Raw genomic sequence first — 17,993 nt, 5'->3', positions numbered from 1 at the left:
AATACTAGCTGTTTCCTGCAATGAATTACTTGTATGCTAATATAGTTTTCTCATTTGATTCTTTTCTCAAGAACTTCTAACAGTTTATTAGACACAATTTCCCCTATACAATTGGGGTATTTGGATAACATCCCCCAACTGTGTTGACAACAGTCACAGTCAAGACCTCCTTTTTTCAGGCTTTTGTTCCCCCTGTTTGGCTTTAGACTCAGAAGTCTACCTTTCTGTAATTATCTCCATTAGCAAGCATCTGACCAGAGGCATCTCCAGACAAAAGCATTTTTTTTTTTTAATCTGAGATACTTCTCAAATGTCCAAGGACAGACTGCAGATAGATAAGCATTCAGAGTTGCTAGTCTCCTGAAATAAGGTAAATATCCATACTGAGACAACCACCAAGGCCAGGCAGATGTTAGGTACAAAGCTTTGTTCTTGTGCAAATTAAGCTTAAGCCCTCCTTTCTCCCATAGCCCAAGTCCCCCTTTAACAATTAACTCAGAACAAAAGGGCTTTTACATACCAGGTACATCAAGCTGTGACACAGGCTGCCTAGCTACTGAGTACACTTCCCCCGCCCTGCCAGAGAATGGCACAACCAAGATAGACTGAGACAGATAAGGCTCCAAAGGGAAGGTCAGTTTTATTTTACTCATGACTTATAATGACATAAAACTCCTAACATTTTTACCTAACCACTTCTAAGAATATAGTTTGAGCACACAAATTCTCCTTTAGACCTTTTAACTGATTTTAGCCTTTAGTTGACCCCACCTCCTTTAATCGCTCCCCTTTTGAGTTGTAAATGAAGCAGACAATCACTGCTCTTTGTGTGGATCTTTTCACCTCTCTTTATGACCCTGAATGCTTTGCTTTGCATCGTCAAAGTATTACTGCTTCTAAGTGTACATTATATCAGTGCCCCAACAGCACAGAGAGAATTTGTCTTATAAGGACGAAGATGGAAAAAACTTAGATAGAACAATGAGAGAACAGTAGAAGAAGGGACAGAGAGGAGCTAAGTATGAGAATAGAAATGAATGTGTAGCTAGATTTTTGACTTAGAAGAATAAAGTGAATGGACTAAAGAGCTCGGTGTGCTTTACATTCATTTCATATAGCTAAGATTAGATCTGCAGCTGGTTGTTAGATTCTTCCACAGACTCTGGGAAAAGACTATTAGGGGATGGACCACAATAGTCTTTGATAACACATGTCTCAGTGCAAATGTAGTGGTCAGAAGACAGCTTGCTGGAGACATGTCTCTCCTTTCACCATGTGGATATCAGGGATTGAACTCAGGTCATCAGGCTTGGCAATCAGTGCCTTTGCCCACTGAGCCATCTCATGATCCTTGCCTGTCCTGCTTTGAGAGGCTCATTTGTGTGTATTCGTGAGTATGGTGTATGCACACTTGTGTGTGTGTGCATGCACCTGTTCTCGAATGTGGAGATGAAAAGGAGAGCATCATTGTTTTCTTTTATTGTTCTCCACCTTAACTTTTGAGGCATGGTCTCTTCTTGAACCTGGAGCTTATGCTCTTCAGCAGGGCTGGAAGCCAATAAGGCCTAGGAATCCTACTGTCTCTGCCCTACCTTTGATGCTGGGGTTACAGGCCTGGCTTGTTATGTGAGTGCTGGGATCCAAGCTCTTGTACCCATGCTTGTGCAACAAACACTCTTAATGGCTGAACCATCTATCTAGTCCCTCTGAGAGGCCCTTTAAGAGAGCAGGTCCTGGGGCTGGAAGGATGACTTAGTGCTTGAGAGCTCTTACTGCTTTTTCAGAAGATCCAAGTTCAGTTCCTAGCATCCACATGGGGTAAAACATAGCTACCTATAGCTCCAGCTCTAAGGAGATCCAATGCCCTCTTCTGGCCTCCATGGGTACCTGCACTCACATAAATATATACATAGCCTATGCAATTTTTCCATTTTTTAAATAGATGTTTTATCTGCATTTAAGTCTATGTACTACATGTGTGAAGTGTCTGCAGAGGCCAGAAGAGGGTGCCAGACACCCTAAGACTGGTGTTACTGATAGCTGTGAGCCACCAAGTGGGCATTGGGAATCCAATTCATGTCCTCTGTGAGAACAACCAGTGCTCTTGACCATTGAGGCATCTCTGCAGTCTCCTAAAATAAATCTTTAAAGGAAAAAAAAGAGCAGAACCTAGGTCCCTGTCTGTGACCTTTCCCCTGGGGCTGGAAGCCACAGTTCCTGGGAACTTCTCCCACCTGAGTGACTCTCTCAGTTAAAACTTGTTCTTTCAGGCCTGCATCCTAGGCTCCCCAACACAACAGAACAAAGGGGCTCAGGTCACTTCCAAAAATAGACACCAAGAGAAAGAGAGAGCCATTTGTATGTGAACAAGTCCTGCAACATACTAGTTGTTTTTAGTACTAGAGAGGGAACTCACAGCACAAATGCTTTACCACTAAGCCACATCCAGCACCTCACTGGGGGATTCTAGGCAGGTGATCTACCACTGAGCCACACCCCAGCCCCTCACTGGGGGATTCTAGGCAGGTGCACTACCACTGAGCCACACCCCAGCCCCTCACTAGGGGATTCTAGGCGGGTGCTCTACCACTGAGTCACACCCCAGCCCCTCGCTGGAGGATTCTAGGCAGGTGCTCTACCACTGAGCCACACTTCAGCCCCTCACTGGGGGATTCTAGGCAGGAGCTCTACCACTGAACTACATCCTCAGCCCTTTTGTTATTTTTTTTTTTTTTAATTTTGATACAGGGTTTCACTAAATTACCTAGCCTGGTCTTGAAATTGCTCTGTGGCCTAGGCAGGTCTTGAACTTGTGATCTATTCTCCTGTCTCAGCATCCTGGGTCTTGGGGATCACAAGCCTGTAATCATAGTACTTTTTGGCTTGATGCTTTGTGATGCACACAGTGGATCACAGAGGTCTATCTTTGGGGTAAATGTGGCTGCTCATGTGCTGGTGTAGGGATACAAGACAGAGTCTGGGAACAGACCCCTGGGGTTCCAGTGGCTCCCCTACCTATATGACCATGCATAAGTTACTTAGTCAGGGCTGGAGAGATGGCTCAGAGGTTAGGAGCATGACCTTTTCCAGAGGTCATGAGTTCAATTCCCAGCAACCACATGGTGGGTCACAACCATCTATAATGCATTCAGGTACCCTCTTCTGGCCTGCATTGCAGGCACACATGCAGGTAGAACACTGTATACATAATAAATAAGTATATCTTTAAAAAAATGTTACTTAGTCTTCTGCACATCCCAGATTCTCAATTTTATGTAATGATGTCATGTGACTAGGAAGCTGAAGTATCCCAGTGTATGTAAGTTCACGATACACATATTATTTATTCATTTAAAACTGAAACAACTGTTGTCCAACTATGGGAAATTCTCCAGGAATGATAACATTTGCCTGTGATCCCAGCACCTGGGAGGCTGAGGCAGGAAGATTGTGAGTTCAAGACCATTATTGAGTAATAGTGAGAGGAGACCAGGCTGAGCTATCCAGAAAGACCCTGTATCAAAACAACAGCAACAGCAACATTGGTCAGATGTGGCTATTCTGCATTAATTTCAAATGATTTAACCCAAAGTTATAACCAAAACTTCAGTTTTAGAAAAATGGAAGGGTCATCTAGATGGCTGAGTGGTTAAGGGAACTTGCCACCAAATCTGACAACCTGAGTTTGATTCCTGGAGCCCACAGGGGAGAAGGAGAAAGCCAATTCCCACAAGTTGTCCTCAGATTTCTATCCATGTCCCTTGGCTTGTGTGCTACCACTACCACATAAAATAAATAAGCAAAGTAATTAAAATTTAAAATAAATTAAACATGAAAAGAACAGGACCCAAGGGAGAATTCAATGACGAACCTTCAGAACTGGGAACAGGAAAGGCGGCTTTAAAGACAGTGGGAAGATGGAGTTAGAGGCTAGTGGATTCCATGCCAAGGGCAGCAACACCTTTTCTCTTACTATTTCCTTTTGCATTTTTGAGAAAGTGTCCTTGTGGGAGACTGTGGGAATCCAGCTCCTACCTTTCCCCCTTTCTAGGATTCTTAGGAGGAGGAGAGAGGGGTAAGAAAATATCAGATAGAAAGAGAGACCTAGATGACGAGAAGAAAGACAGAAACACAGGATGGCTTCGGGAAGGCCTGGGACAATATCCAACGGCCTCGAAGGTTTATTCAAAAGTTTTTTTATAACATGCCAAGGGGAGAGGCAAGAGACTTCCCCCTTGTGAGATCAAAATGCACCATACAGCCAAGTGCAGACCCTTCCAAACAACTGGTAAACACACCCGTGGTCAAATCATCTCCTTATGCAGCCCTGTTGGGTAAAGCAAGTCAGATTCTCTGACCCTGAGTAATTTGGGCCTCCACAGGTTCTACCATGTAGCCCAGGTTGGCTTTGAATCTGAAGCCTCAGCTCCCTCTTCTGCCCTGAATGTGGGGATTGCAGATGTGAACACCACACATATAAAAATATTGCCCTGTTTTGGAGTGAGCAGAAAGTCCACAGAATTGCCCACTTCTGGGAAGAAACATGTCACCTTGGGAAGGAAGTGGAATCTGTGATGGCCTGGACTCCAGCCTGGCTTCTGGCCATTTAGAAACAGCAGAGCTGTGCTAAACACATAGAGCGCTGAGATAATTGGAAACAGATGAGGTGCAGCCTCTTGCTTTGACTGTTCCTTACAAAATGCAGCCTGTAACAACCATGTGGTGTGGGGAAGCTGTGCTAGGCGGGCGAGGTTTGCCAAGGATGTCTTGTACCTGTGGGTGCACTTTTTTCCTGCTATGTAGCCTATTAATGCTTCAGGGAGGGGGAGGACAAGCTGGCTAAGAGTCTCATAAGGTTTAATTTAAAAGATGAACTCTAGATGACATCATTTAATATCTCTTTTTTGGGGGGTGTAAGGCTATAAACACACAAGTGTGTGCATGGGCATAAGCAGAGACCTCGGATGGGAAGAGGGAGCTCAACTGAGAAAATGCCTCCTCCATCAGACTGGCCTGTAGGCAAGGCTGTGGGGGCATTCTCTCTCTCTCTCTCTCTCTCTCTCTCTCTCTCTCTCTCTCTCTCTCTCTCTCTCTCTCTCTCTCTCTCCCTCCCTCCCTCCCTTCCTCCCCCCTCTCCTTTTCTTTTTCTTTTTGAGACAAGGTCACCCTATCCAGCTCTGGCTTGGAACTCACTTATAGACCAGGCTGGCCTCATACTCAGAGACCTGCTCTGCCTCCTCTTAAGTACTGGGATCAAAAGCAAGCACCGTCACACCCTGCTAGCATTTTCTTGATTAATGATTGATAAGGGGGGTGATGCCACTCCTGGGCAGGTAGTCCTGCCAGGAGGAACAAGCCATTAAGCAGTGTCCCTCCAGGGTCTCTGCTTCAGTTCCTGCCTCCAGTGGTTGTCCCGAGCTCTCTCCATAATAGACTGTAAGCTGTAAGCCAACTAAACCTTTCCCTCCCCAAGTTACTTTGGGTCATTGAGTTTTATCACAGCAATAGAAAGCAAACTCTGACAGTTGATAGCCAGTAAGCTCTAGGGATCCTCCTGCTCCATCCTCAGTAGCACAGGAGTTACAGGCACATGTGGCTTTTCTAGGTGGGTGCTCAGGATTCAAACTCAAGTCCTTATGTTCAGTGAGCATTCTTATCCGCTGAGCCACCTCCCAAGTCCCCCCCCCCAGCCCCCGCCAACCTCCTTTTTAAATCTATGTCAATGCTATGAAACTAAAACAACTGTTGATGTGAGGGGGCATTGGTAGGGCTCAAACTCAGAATTCTGTGTTTGCTAGGCAACTATTACTAAATTTACTCCCTCAGCTGTAGCTGGCAAAGCAAAAGGGAGTTATACAGCTTCATTGGCTCTGAAGCCTCCCTCCTTAGCTTTTCCCTCCCACAACATTCTGTAGTTGTTTCCTCTGAATTGAAATATTCTCTTGTAGAGAGAAGGGGCAGGGGCCAAGAAGGCTCAAAAAACTCACAGGAAACTTGTATGACTCAGGAAGATCAAGAAGCTTACAGTATTCATGAGGCTCCTCCCTGAGATTAGATAAGTGATAAAAAATTGTGACAGAAAAGACTCTTCATCGGTGAAAAGACTCTTCAGCGAGCTGCCTGCAAGGTACACAGGGGTTAGCTCCAGGCACTCAGTTTTTGAGTCACCTGTGCTGGGGTGACTTTTCAGTGATGCAGCTGCCTTTCCTTTGAGTCTCCCATGCCCCTGGGAGGAACCCCATGAACTCAACTCATCAGTTCTCTTATGAGACTCTGGTGAAACTGTTTCTTTGGTCTGTCATTGTGCCTCCCCAGAAAATGTCACTTAATCAGTAGTCCCACTTACTCCAGCACATCAGCAAATATGACCCACAGGCACACAGATCATTTACCTGCAGAGTTTATCTGATGCTCCTCCTGGATACAAATCGTTGTTCAAATGACAAATACAGGAAGCTTGTCCCAAGGAAGGCCGCCACCCGAGACACCCTGTCCTCTGGTCAGAACTCTGATGATGGCTGTGTGATCTTAGGTATGTTGTGTGGCGTGGATAGTGGATGGGAGCTGCAAGGGCAGAATGAATCCTGCCCTTCTCCCTAGTTAATGGAACTCTGATTTCGCCCAGAGTTGTAAAAGGCTCAGCCAGAAGACCATTCCAAGAGCTGGAGAGATGGCTCACCAGGTAAGAACACTTCCTGTATGTTGGGCATAGCAATTGGATGAAGCAGACAGTGTTCTCTAGGTATGGATAGCAGGAGTGGACAAAGTTAAGAACCTGGATTTCTTAGGGGAAAGGGGTCTGCCTGCTGCTGCTGATTGTGAAGGGCCACAAGAGGATTGTTTTCCCCAAAATAAAGAAAAATGACAGGCGAGATTGAGTTGCTGCTACATAAAGGAACTGATGAGGCAAGGGTAAAGTTTTGTGAGGATGTCAAATTTCGAGAGACAGGAAACAGGTAGAGAGTCAAAGGGAGGAAGCAGGAAACAGAAAGGCTTTCCTTTCTATTCAGCCTTCCTACCTTTCTCTAGTGCCACTGGAAGGACCAACGAGAGTTAATTGGCTGAACAAAGATAAAGAGTGTAAGCTCAGCTCCAGGGGAGGGAGAGCTGCAGCAGAGCAGCATGTTTGGAGCTGGGGGAGGCTCTAACCAACACGCTGGCGTGATTCTGACTCTCTGCACTGGACGAATCACCTTGCCAATATTTGTGGTTCTTTCCTTAGCATTCTTACCATGTAACCAAGATGATGTTTGATTTTGTCTTTTAAACTTCGTGTGTGGCGTGCATGCGTATGTGGAGGTCAGACAGCAACTTGTAAGAGTTTTTTTTTTTGTTTTGTTTTGTTTTTTTTTGTTTTTTGTTTTTTGTTTTTTGTTTTCCCCTTCCATCATGGAGGTCCCAAGGATCACACTCAGGTGGTCAGACTTGGCTGTAAGCTGGCCCACTGTTCTAGATCACATGTCTAGAAGCAGGTCCGCTGGGTCATACTCTATGCTGGGGTTCATTTTTTTGGACACACCAGGTAAGAACACTTGGACACACTAATCCTCAAGGTGCAAGCTGACCTGCACCTTCCTGTGGTCCTTCAAAGTCCCCCTTGCTCTCTATCTGTCTATTACCCTCCCCCCTGAGGGGCTCTAAACACATGTCATGCTGGTTTTCTTGAATATTTTCATGATTCCACTGGTTTTTTTTTTTTTTTTTTGGTTTTTTGAGACAGGGTTTCTCTGTGTAGCTTTGTGCCTTTCCTGGAACTCGCTTGGTAGCCCAGGCTGGCCTCGAACTCACAGAGATCCACCTGGTTCTGCCTCCCGAGTGCTGGGATTAAAGACGTGCGCCACCACTGCCTGGCCGATTCCACTGTTTTTTAATCGCTTTGCATTTGGATATATGTTTTATAAAGTGTTTATTCCAGGATTTGGCCTGATTTTCTATTGGGTCTTGCAGGGTAGTTTGCTGTTACTGCTGTTTTTACCAGGCAAAGCTGAGGATGGAGCCTGGGGTCCTGGACTTGCTGTGGTTTGATGTGATGATGTTTTCTTAGGGACGTTATTTGAAGAATTGGAAGACTGCTCCTTGTTGGTAATAATGTGCTGTGAATTCTGCCACTCCTTGGGTTTAATTTTCAATTTTGGTTGCTGTACTATCATGAAAGATCTTTAAAAGTTATTTATTTTATTGTGTGCATGTGTATGCACACATTCGAATATGTGTATGTGGGTGCACATGTGTGCCTGTGTATGTGGAGGCTAGAGTCACTCCAGATATTCTTCCTCAAGAGCTGTCCATTCTGTGTTTTTTAAAAAATAATTTATTTATTTTTATTTTATGTGTACTGGTGTTTTGCCTGAATGTATGTCTGTGTGAGGGTCAGATCTTGGAGTTACAGACAATTGTGAGCTGCCATGTGGGTGTTGAGAATTGAACCTGGGTCCTCTGGAAGAGCAGTCAGTGTTCTTAACTGCTAAGCCATCTCTCCAGCATCACACTTTGTTTTTGAGAAAGACTCTCACTGGGCATTTGCACTTGATTAGGCTAGGGTGACTGGCCAGTGAGTCCCAGGGACCCACCTGTCTTTTTTTTTTTTTCCCCATTTATTTATTTATTTTTCTATTATCAGCTTGATACAGTATAAATTCCTTTCCTAATAGTGAAATGTTTCACTGAGGCTTGCCCAGTAATTGAGCAAAACCAAAACTTATTATAAGCCACAGTCATCCTAGGGTCCTCCCAGCCTCCCTGGTTCTGTGGGTTGCAGTATGATTGTTCTTTGCTTTATATCTAGTATCCACTTATGAGTGAGTACATACCATGTTTGTCCTTCTGGGTTTGGGTTACCTCACTTGGGATGATATTTTCTAGTTCCATCCATTTGCCTGCAAATTTCATGCTTTCATTGTTTTTCTCTGCTGAGTAGTACTCCATTGTGTATATGTACCACATTTTCTTAATCCATTCTTCCGTTGACGGGCATCTAGGTTGTTTCCACGTTCTGGCTATTACAAATAGTGCTGCTATGAACATAGCTGAGCATGTATCTTTATGGTATGAGTCAGCATTCCTTGGGTATATGCCCAAGAGTGGGATGGCTGGGTCTTGAGGTAGTTCGATTCCTAATTTTCTGAGAAACCGCCATACTGATTTCCACAGTGGTTGTACAAGTTTACATTCCCACCAACAGTTGAGGAGTGTTCCCTTTGCTCCACATCCTCTCCAACATTGACTGTCATTGGTGTTTTTGATCTTAGCCATTCTGACAGGTGTAAGGTTGTATCTCAGAGTCATTCTGATTTGCATTTCTCTGATGATTAAGAATGTGGAGCACTTCTTTAAACGTCTTTCAGCCATTTGTGATTCTTGTTTTGAGAATTCTCTGTTTAGCTCTTTAGCCCATTTTTTAATTGGATTGTTCAGTATTTTGATGTCTAGTTTCTTGAGTTCTTTATATACTTCGGAGATCAGTCCTCTGTCAGATGGACCCACCTGTCTTTTATACCACTGTGACCAAAATACATAAGGGAACAGCTTCAGGGAGGAGTTACTGATTATTTGGGCTCTCGGCTTGAAGGGCCCTGTCCATGGTTGCTTGGTTGCAGACACTTAAACAGAATATCATGGTGGTGAGAGCATGTGGTAGGGGAGTTTTTTGGCTTCATAGTTGTCAGGAAGCAGAATTGAGCACCAGTGCTCATCTCTCTGACTTTGGAAGCCTTGTGACCAGCTGTGTCATGCTCCTGCTTCCATGCCTCTCCCCCCCCCTCCCCCTGCCCTCCCCCATCCCCGCCCCACCATGGGGGACTATAGTGTCCTATTGTGAGTCAGAAAAAGCGCCTCCTTTCCTAAGCTGCTCCTGTCAAGGTCAAAGTAACTGACAGAATGTGTGGGACCTGGCACTTGCTTAGGCTAGGTGGGCTGGCCAGCAAGCTCCAGGGATCCACCTATTTCCATCTGCCCAGTGCTAAGACAGCAAATATGGACCACTGTGCCCCACTTTTTTTTAAAGTGGGGTGCTTGGGATCAAACTCAGGTCCTCATGCTTGTGCACTGAGCACTTTATTGGATTCTCTGTGTTGGAGCAACATACAGAGTAACGTACAAAAAGCTAAGAACGGCAGGTGTTTGGGAACAGTGGAAGGAGAGATTTCTTCAGATGGGTGTACAGGCCAAAGGTAAGGAGACACTGAGTCTTAAGTTGCCATTCTTTCTGGTACAGTGGTTACATGTGATGTTTGGGGAAGTGGGCAGTCACACCCATGTCTTGTACAGTCATTCGGAAGGCATGACTGTTTTGACTGAAGTCATGCGATGCCAGCTTGCTCTGAGATGTGGCCTTACTGAAGTGGACCAGTGAGGAAAAGGCCTTATTAAAGACGGTTGTTACCAAGCAACAGCTGGGATGTCAAGGATGGAATAAAAGGAGCTTAGGTGGGGAGGAAGACGTTTGAGAGCCGTTCTGGTTTCTGTGTAATTTCACCTTAAAATACTTCGCTTCTCTCAGTGAGAATCAGCATATGTCCACTGTAGAGAGGCAGGGGAGTAGACACAAAGAGAAATGATCTCCAGCCTCCATGGTGGCAGCTTGGGGACTTCCGGATGATCGTGGCTGGGTGTCCACCTGCTGTTTGACCCAGCACATGCTAGGACAGCCCATTCACACACCTGGGTTGGTTACTCTGTGTGCCAACTCCACAGCCCTGTTAGCTAGTAAAACAATTTCCGAGTGTCTTTGTAGAATTGATCAGTGTTTAAAAATATCTTTTATTTGTTCTTTGAGCATTTTATATATGTGCTGGGCATGATGGCTTACTCCTTTAATCCCAGTACTTGGGAGACAGAGGCAGTAGATCTCTGTGAGTTCAGGGCCAGCCTGGGCTACATAGTGAATTCCATGCCAGACAGAGACACATAGTGAGGCACTGCTTTAAAAAAAAATCATAAATGTATTCAATACATCCTCTCCATTCCAGCTCCCCTACTACTCTCTCCCCAAACCCCTGCAACAAACCCCTTCCCAACTTCATCCCCCTCCTTCATGCCCTTTTCCTATGTTTTTGTAACCCACTGTGGTGGTTTGAATAAGAATGGTCCTGATAGGCTGATAGATTGGAATGCTTAGTCATCAGGGAGTAGCACTATTTGAGAAGGATTAGGAGGTGTGGCCTTGTTGGAGTAGGTGTGGCCTTGTTGGAGGAAGTCTGTCACTGGGGGAGGACTTTGAGGGCTCAGAAGCCCAAGTTGGACCCAGTGGCTCTCTCTCTTCCTCCTGTCTGTGGCTGAGATATAGAACTCTCAGCTACTTCTCCAGCACCATGTTTGCCTACACCCTGCTGTGCTCCCTGCCATGGTGATAATGAAATCAACCTCTGAACTATAGGCAAGCCCAATTAAATGCTTTCTTTTATAAAAGTTGCTGTTGTCGGGCTGGAGAGATGGCTCAGCGGTTAAGAGCACTGACTGCTCTTCCAGAGGTCCTGAGTTCAATTCCCAGCAACCACATGGTGGCTCACAACCATCTGTAATGAGGTCTGGTGCCCTCTTCTGCCCTGCAGACATACATGCTGTATACATAACAAATAAATAAATCTTTAAAAAAAAAAAAGTTGCTGTTGTCATGGTGTCTCTTCACAGCAATAGGTAAGTGACTAAGACACCCACTGACTCTAATTATTGTTGCCAGCTGGAATGCTGACTGATCTAGTTGGCTTGAGCTTGAGCTTGTGTAGGGCTTATGAAGGAGACCACAGCTGAAGTGAGTTCATGAGCACAATAGGCATGGCATGTCTGGAAAAGAGCATCTCACACTCCCCTCCTTGTCCTCCGCCTCCCACATTCTTTCTCCCTCCTCATCTGTGATGCTCCTTAAGCCTTAAGGAGGTTGATGTGGATGTCCCATTTAGGGCTGAGTACTCAACAGCTGCTGATCTCAGTGCTTGGACCAGTTCTTAGTCTCTGGATCGACGGCTGCCCACTGCAGAAAGGGGCTTCCCTGGCCAAGGCTGAGAGCAGCGTTCACCTATGACTGTATTAGTTACTTTCCTATTGTGATGAAACACCATCACCAAGGCAACATACAGAAGAAAGGGCTATTTGTCTTATAGTTCCAGAGGGATATGAGTCCATCACAGTGGGAGATAGTAGCAGCAGGCTCTCAAGAAAGCCATAGGCCAGCCAGCCCGTGGGAGGCTGAGCAAACACTACCTCATTGGCTCATGAGACCATCGTGAAATGTATTTCCCAGGGATTGGAGTCTTTGGAGCAATCCCACTTATATATGAGAGACACAGTCAGTGAGAAGGGATTCGGCCCAGGACTCTGCATATGCTGTGATATGTTCAGGGCAAGAGCCTGGCTCCTCTTTCTTCTCCAGTCTCAGCCTCTCCTCTGGCAAAATGAAAGGAGCTGGCCAGGGTTGGCTCCAGTGCTAAAAGGGAAATGATGGCGGGGTGGAGAGATGCCTCTTGCCAAGGACCTGAGTCCTAACACCCACACTGGGAGGCTTGCAGCCTACCTTCCAGATCTAGGAACCCAACACCCTCTTCTGGACTCTGTGGGCCTTGTACTCAGGTGCACAAACTCACACGTAGACATAAACATATATACATGAATTAAGCATAAAACAAATCTAAAAGAGAAATAAGGTGAAGAACAGGGGAGATACCAGATGTTGGCCTCTGGTCTCCACATACATACACAGAGGCTCACCTCATTTCCCCATAACCCTCCAGAAGCCAAACATAATATTTATTCATGACTGGACAATGTAACATTAGTTATTAGTTAACACTGAACACTAGGGGAGCCGAAGACAAGCTGTGACTTAAGGTCATATCCGAAGAAGAAAGGAATGGAATTTTTGTTTTATTTCTTTATTTTGCCTTTCTTTAAATTTTCCTCTCTCTTCTTCATTTCTTTAGGAAGTGGGACTTTTTTGTTTCTTTTTGCCCATGCTCTCATTGTGGACGTTAAAAAAAAAAAATCATTCAACCAGGTCTTTTTGGTTCCTAAAAGGATAAGGGAGGGGTTGTATGCAGGCGAGGGCCCTAGCTCATCCACATACATTGCTTTCCTGGCGTTCCCAGGGCTGCTGGTCACGTCCCCCCCCCCCCCCCGCCCCTGCTCCCACCCCCTTCCTTCCAGCTAGGCTTCTCTTGTTTGTTTGTGTGAGTCTGGGAGGCCCAGGCATCTATCCTGTTGGCAAGGGCTTGTGGGGCTGAAATCTTTCTGCTTGGGTCTCTGCGGAGCTCTTCCTGCTTAGAAAAGAGGTTTTTGTCCCCCCCCCCCTTTTTTTTTTGGCCTCTGAGGCACCAGGGGAGTGATTAATAGAAGGCTACCTCGAGATTTCAATAGGGCCGCAGCGTGAGCTCCCAGGGCCGGCAGGGCCTTTGTTCCGCAGAAATCTGCGATAAAGCCTTGGTGGCTGCCTGCTTGCAATCTAAGGTCCTCATTCTGTCTGTGCCAGGCCAATCTCACGACCTGAGCAGCTTGGGAAGGTCGGGGCTGGAGCTGGGGCACCGAGATCCTGGATTTCTTTTGTGAGACCCCGCAGAGGGAAGATCATGGGTGAGGGCGGGGCTGATCGCCATGTGAGTCTTAGGTAAAGGCGACTGGAGGCTCCTTCCCTGGGCTTCTGTGATAGAAGTGTGCCAGAAAAGATGAAGGCCTGTGAATGGGATGCAAGACAGAGTTCGACCACTGCTAACCTTAGACAGGGTATGAGGTCGGCCTAATACCACAGTAGAAGCTGTGGGGACTTTGGGGCTCATGGGAAGTGATGAGATTGGATGGCCTATGACCGGAAGGGGACATTAATCAGTAAGTGGGATGGTCCCATGGGGGGCTGTAAAATGCGATTGAACAGGGGCCACTAGAAGGTTATTATGGCCCCATGAAAGCAAGGATCAAATGGAACATTTTTAAATTCTCTCTTTTTCTTTTTTCTTCTTTTTGTAGTGCTGAGGATTGAACCCAGGGCATCCACATGCCAGGTATGCTCTCCCCTGAGCCACACCCCAGCCCCTCACTGGGGGATTCCAGGCAGGTGCTCTACCACTGAGCCACACCTCAGCCCCTCAATGGGGGATTCTAGGCAGGTGCTCTACCACTGAGTTACACCCCAGCCCCTCACTGGGGGATTCTAGGCAGGTGCTCTACCACTGAGCCACACCTCAGTCCCTCAATGGGGGATTCTAGGCAGGTGCTCTACCACTGAGCCACACCCCAGCCCCTCACTGGGGGATTCTAGGCAGGTGCTCTACCACTGAGCCACACCTCAGCCCCTCACTGGGGGATTCTAGGCAGGGGCTCTACCACTGAGCCACACCCCAGCCCCTCACTGGGGGGTTCTAGGCAGGTGCTCTACCACTGAGCCACACCCCAACCCCTCACTGGAGGATTCTAGGCAGGTGCTCTACCACTGAGCCACACCCCAACCCCTCACTGGAGGATTCTAGGCAGGTGCTCTACCACTGAGCCACACCCCAGCCCCTCACTGGAGGATTCTAGGCAGGTGTTCTACCACTGAGTCACACCCCAGCCCCTCACTGGGGGATTCTAGGCAGGTGTTCTACCACTGAGCCACACCCCAGCCCCTCACTGGGGGATTCTAGGCAGGTGCTCTACCACTGAGCCACACCCCAGCCCCTCACTGGGGGATTCTAGGCAGGTGCTCTACTGCTTAGCAACTACCCTTATCCTCTTTTTATTTTGCTTTTGAGAAAAGGTCTCACTGAGTTACCTGGGCAGGCCTTGAACTCACTCTGTCACCTTGAACTTGTATCAACCTCCTGAGGAGCTGAGATGTTAGACCTGTACCACCAGCCCCAGCTCCTTCTTTCACTTTGGTTCCATGTTGGCCTGTAGACTATCAGAGAATACTGTCATCTGTGGTCAGGATGGGTCCCCCCCCTCAGCTGTTTTCCCATATGTCCTCTGGGAATACTCTCACAGAAGTATATTCCATTCATCTCCTAAGTATCTCAGTATTTGCACCCTTTTAGTATGTGTGTGTTCTTGTGTGTGGGGACACATGAACTTACAAATGTGTGTACATGTGTCCTAGTTAAGGTTACTATTGTGGGGATAAAACACCATGATCACAGCAAGTTGGAGAGGAAAGGGTTTACTTCACTTGTCTTACACTTCCACAGTGCTGTTCTGTTCATTCTCTAAGGAAGTCAGCACAGGAACTCAAACAGAGCAGGAACCTGGAGGCAGGAGCTGATGCGGAGGCCATGGAAGCTAGTTACTGGCTGTATTTGGAATTTTCTTTGGGCCACCAACCAGCTCCAAAATAAAGACACAGAGACTTGTTAATTATGAATGCTCAGCCTTAGCTTAGGCTTGTCTCACTAGTTCTTTTAACTTAATTTAACCTGTTTCTATTAATCTATGTTTTACCTCAGGGCTTTTTACCTTTCATTCTGTATGTCCTACTTTCCTGCTTCCTCTGTGTCTGCCTGTCTGGCCCCTGGTGTCTCCCTGATATTTCCCTGGTGTTTCTCTTCTTTCTTCCCTGAGCCTAAATTCCTCCTATTTACTCTCCCTGCCTGGAAGTCCCGCCTATACCTACCCCCTGGCTATTGGCTGTTTAGCTACTGGCCGTTCAGCTTTTTATTAGACCAATCAGGATGCCTTAGGCAGGCAAGGTAAAACAGCAACACATCTTTACATAATTAAACAAATGCAACACATCTTTACATAGTTAAACAAATATTCTGCAACATAAACAAATGCAACACATCTTTGCACAGTTAAGCAAATATTCTGCAACAACTGGCTTTCTTCTCATGGCTTGCTCAGCCTGCTTTCTTATAGAACCTGGAACCATCAACCCAGGGATGGCACCGCCCATCATGGTCTGGGCCCTGGCCCATCAATCACTAAGAAAATACCCTTGAGGCTTGCCTATAACCTGAGGCATTTTTTAAATTGAGGCCTTCTCCATTCTGATGACTCTAGCTGTGCCAAATAAAACTAGCCGGCACAATGTGTAATAGAGACAAAGGGACAACCTCAAGTCTCATGTCCTTCCTCAGGTGCTGTCCACCTATTTTTCATTTTGAGACAGTGTCTCTCATTGGCCTGGAACTAGGTTGACCAGCCAGGGAGCCCTAGGGACCTGCCTGCTCCTGTCTGTGTAGCTCTGGAATTAAAAGCATGATTCACAACACCAGGAGGCTGTCTGAAGGTGGACTGATTCTGGTGATTGAACTCCGGTCCTCAAGCTTGTAAGGTAAGCATTTTATCAACTGACCTATCTCCTCAGCCCCAAATTTGCATACTGATCAGTACGGGAGTTTTGACTTGCTGTTTCCAACCTGGGCCATTCACCCCTCCTTAGAAAAACCTCATGGTTCCCTGCTCCTGGGAAGTCACCATGCTGATGGATGTTGAACTTAGTGTGGGTACCCCATCAGTACAGCCCAGAACTCCTGGACTCAGGTGACCCTCCTGCCTCAGCCTCCAGAGTAGCTAGTGAGCCACTGAGACTGGCTCAAATTCTGCATGCTGAAGCCCCGACTCCCGGTTTACTATGAGTGCAACTGGAGACAGGGTCGCCATAGAAGTGATTCAGGGAGGGTGACATCATTAGAGTGCCTTGCTTCAGTGGGGCCAACTCTCTAGACTGTAGACTTCTGGCCTGCAAAACGGGGAAGAGAAAAATGTCTGTGGTGTTGGTCACAGTGTCCCTGGGGACCACAGCATCCACTGAAAGCAGTTCTGAGGATTAAGTGAAAAGCAACTGAGGCCAGTGTAGGGGAGATCTCATGGGATTCAGCCATGACAAAATGCAAGCCATGGTGCCTCTCCCATCTGTGACCCAGTGTTGAATCATTTTATTTCTGGTGGATGGATCCACATAGGGGCTTTGTAGCTAGCACTATACATCCGACAGACATTTTCTGGAGAGATGCAACACACACACACACACAGTTTATTCACCCCACATCCCAGAAAGAGAACTCACGACAGACCAAAGTAAGAAGCATACCCAAGTTCAACTTAGTGAACCAATGAGTTTTTTTATTGGGGCCACTAACAGCAGCCTGGATGAGGAGCAGGAGCAGGAGCAGGAGCAGGGGTGACTCAAAAGCAGCTGGGTCACTTTGAAAGCACACTCCAACTAGAAGATGATTGGCAGGCAGCTCCACCGTCTGAGAAATCTTGCAGTTTGGCTGATCCGTCCCCTCCCCCACCAGCTGTTTCCTGCTACTATAAAGCTGAGGAAGGGCCTTCTACAATCTTCCGACTCACCAAACATGTGACACTGTTCTACCTCCGGAATCTTATAAGCCTCTACCTCCCTCCTGGAGGATACCGCTGTAGGACATGGCACACCAATCATGATGCAAGGGACACAGAGGTGGCGAAGTTAGATGGAGTTAAATACGAAGAGAAGCTGGGCGTGGCAGCACATACCTGTAACTCCAGTACCCAGGAGACAGAGGCAGGAGGATTGTGACTTAGAAGCCGGCAGGGGGTTACATAGCAAGATCCTGTGTTTAAGCACCCAGGTCTGGAGCCAGCTAGCCAAGAGTGAGTCTCACGACTACTTAGGAGAGGTGTGGGAGTGAGGGCCTCCCACCCATTCCATATGGTGTTGCTCAATCAAGGTCAAGCCACCAGGCCCTTCTCTTGTTACAAAGATGTCACAGGCCCACACTTAGGATAGGCCATACAAAGTTACAACTGTGCGTGTGTTTATTTTATTTTGAGCCATGGTCTCATATATCCCAGCCTGGCCTCTCTTGCTGGGAAGCTGAGAATAACCTTGTACTTTTGATCCTCCTTGTCTCAGCCTCCCAAATGCTGAGATTAGAGGTGTATACCATGGCTTGTTGCTTTGTTTCAGAGGGTTTCTCCTTAAACAGTCCAGTCCAGCTTGGAACTCAAGATCCTCCTGCCTCAGCCTCCCAAGTGCTGGGATTACAGGTGTGTTACCAAGCCTGGAATACTTGCTTATCTACTCTGTAAACTTCAGATCTTTTCAGAAC

Source organism: Peromyscus maniculatus, chromosome 23 (assembly GCF_049852395.1).
Source record: "Peromyscus maniculatus bairdii isolate BWxNUB_F1_BW_parent chromosome 23, HU_Pman_BW_mat_3.1, whole genome shotgun sequence".
Lineage (NCBI taxonomy): Eukaryota > Metazoa > Chordata > Mammalia > Rodentia > Cricetidae > Peromyscus > Peromyscus maniculatus.
Note: the sequence above shows the minus strand (reverse complement) of the source record.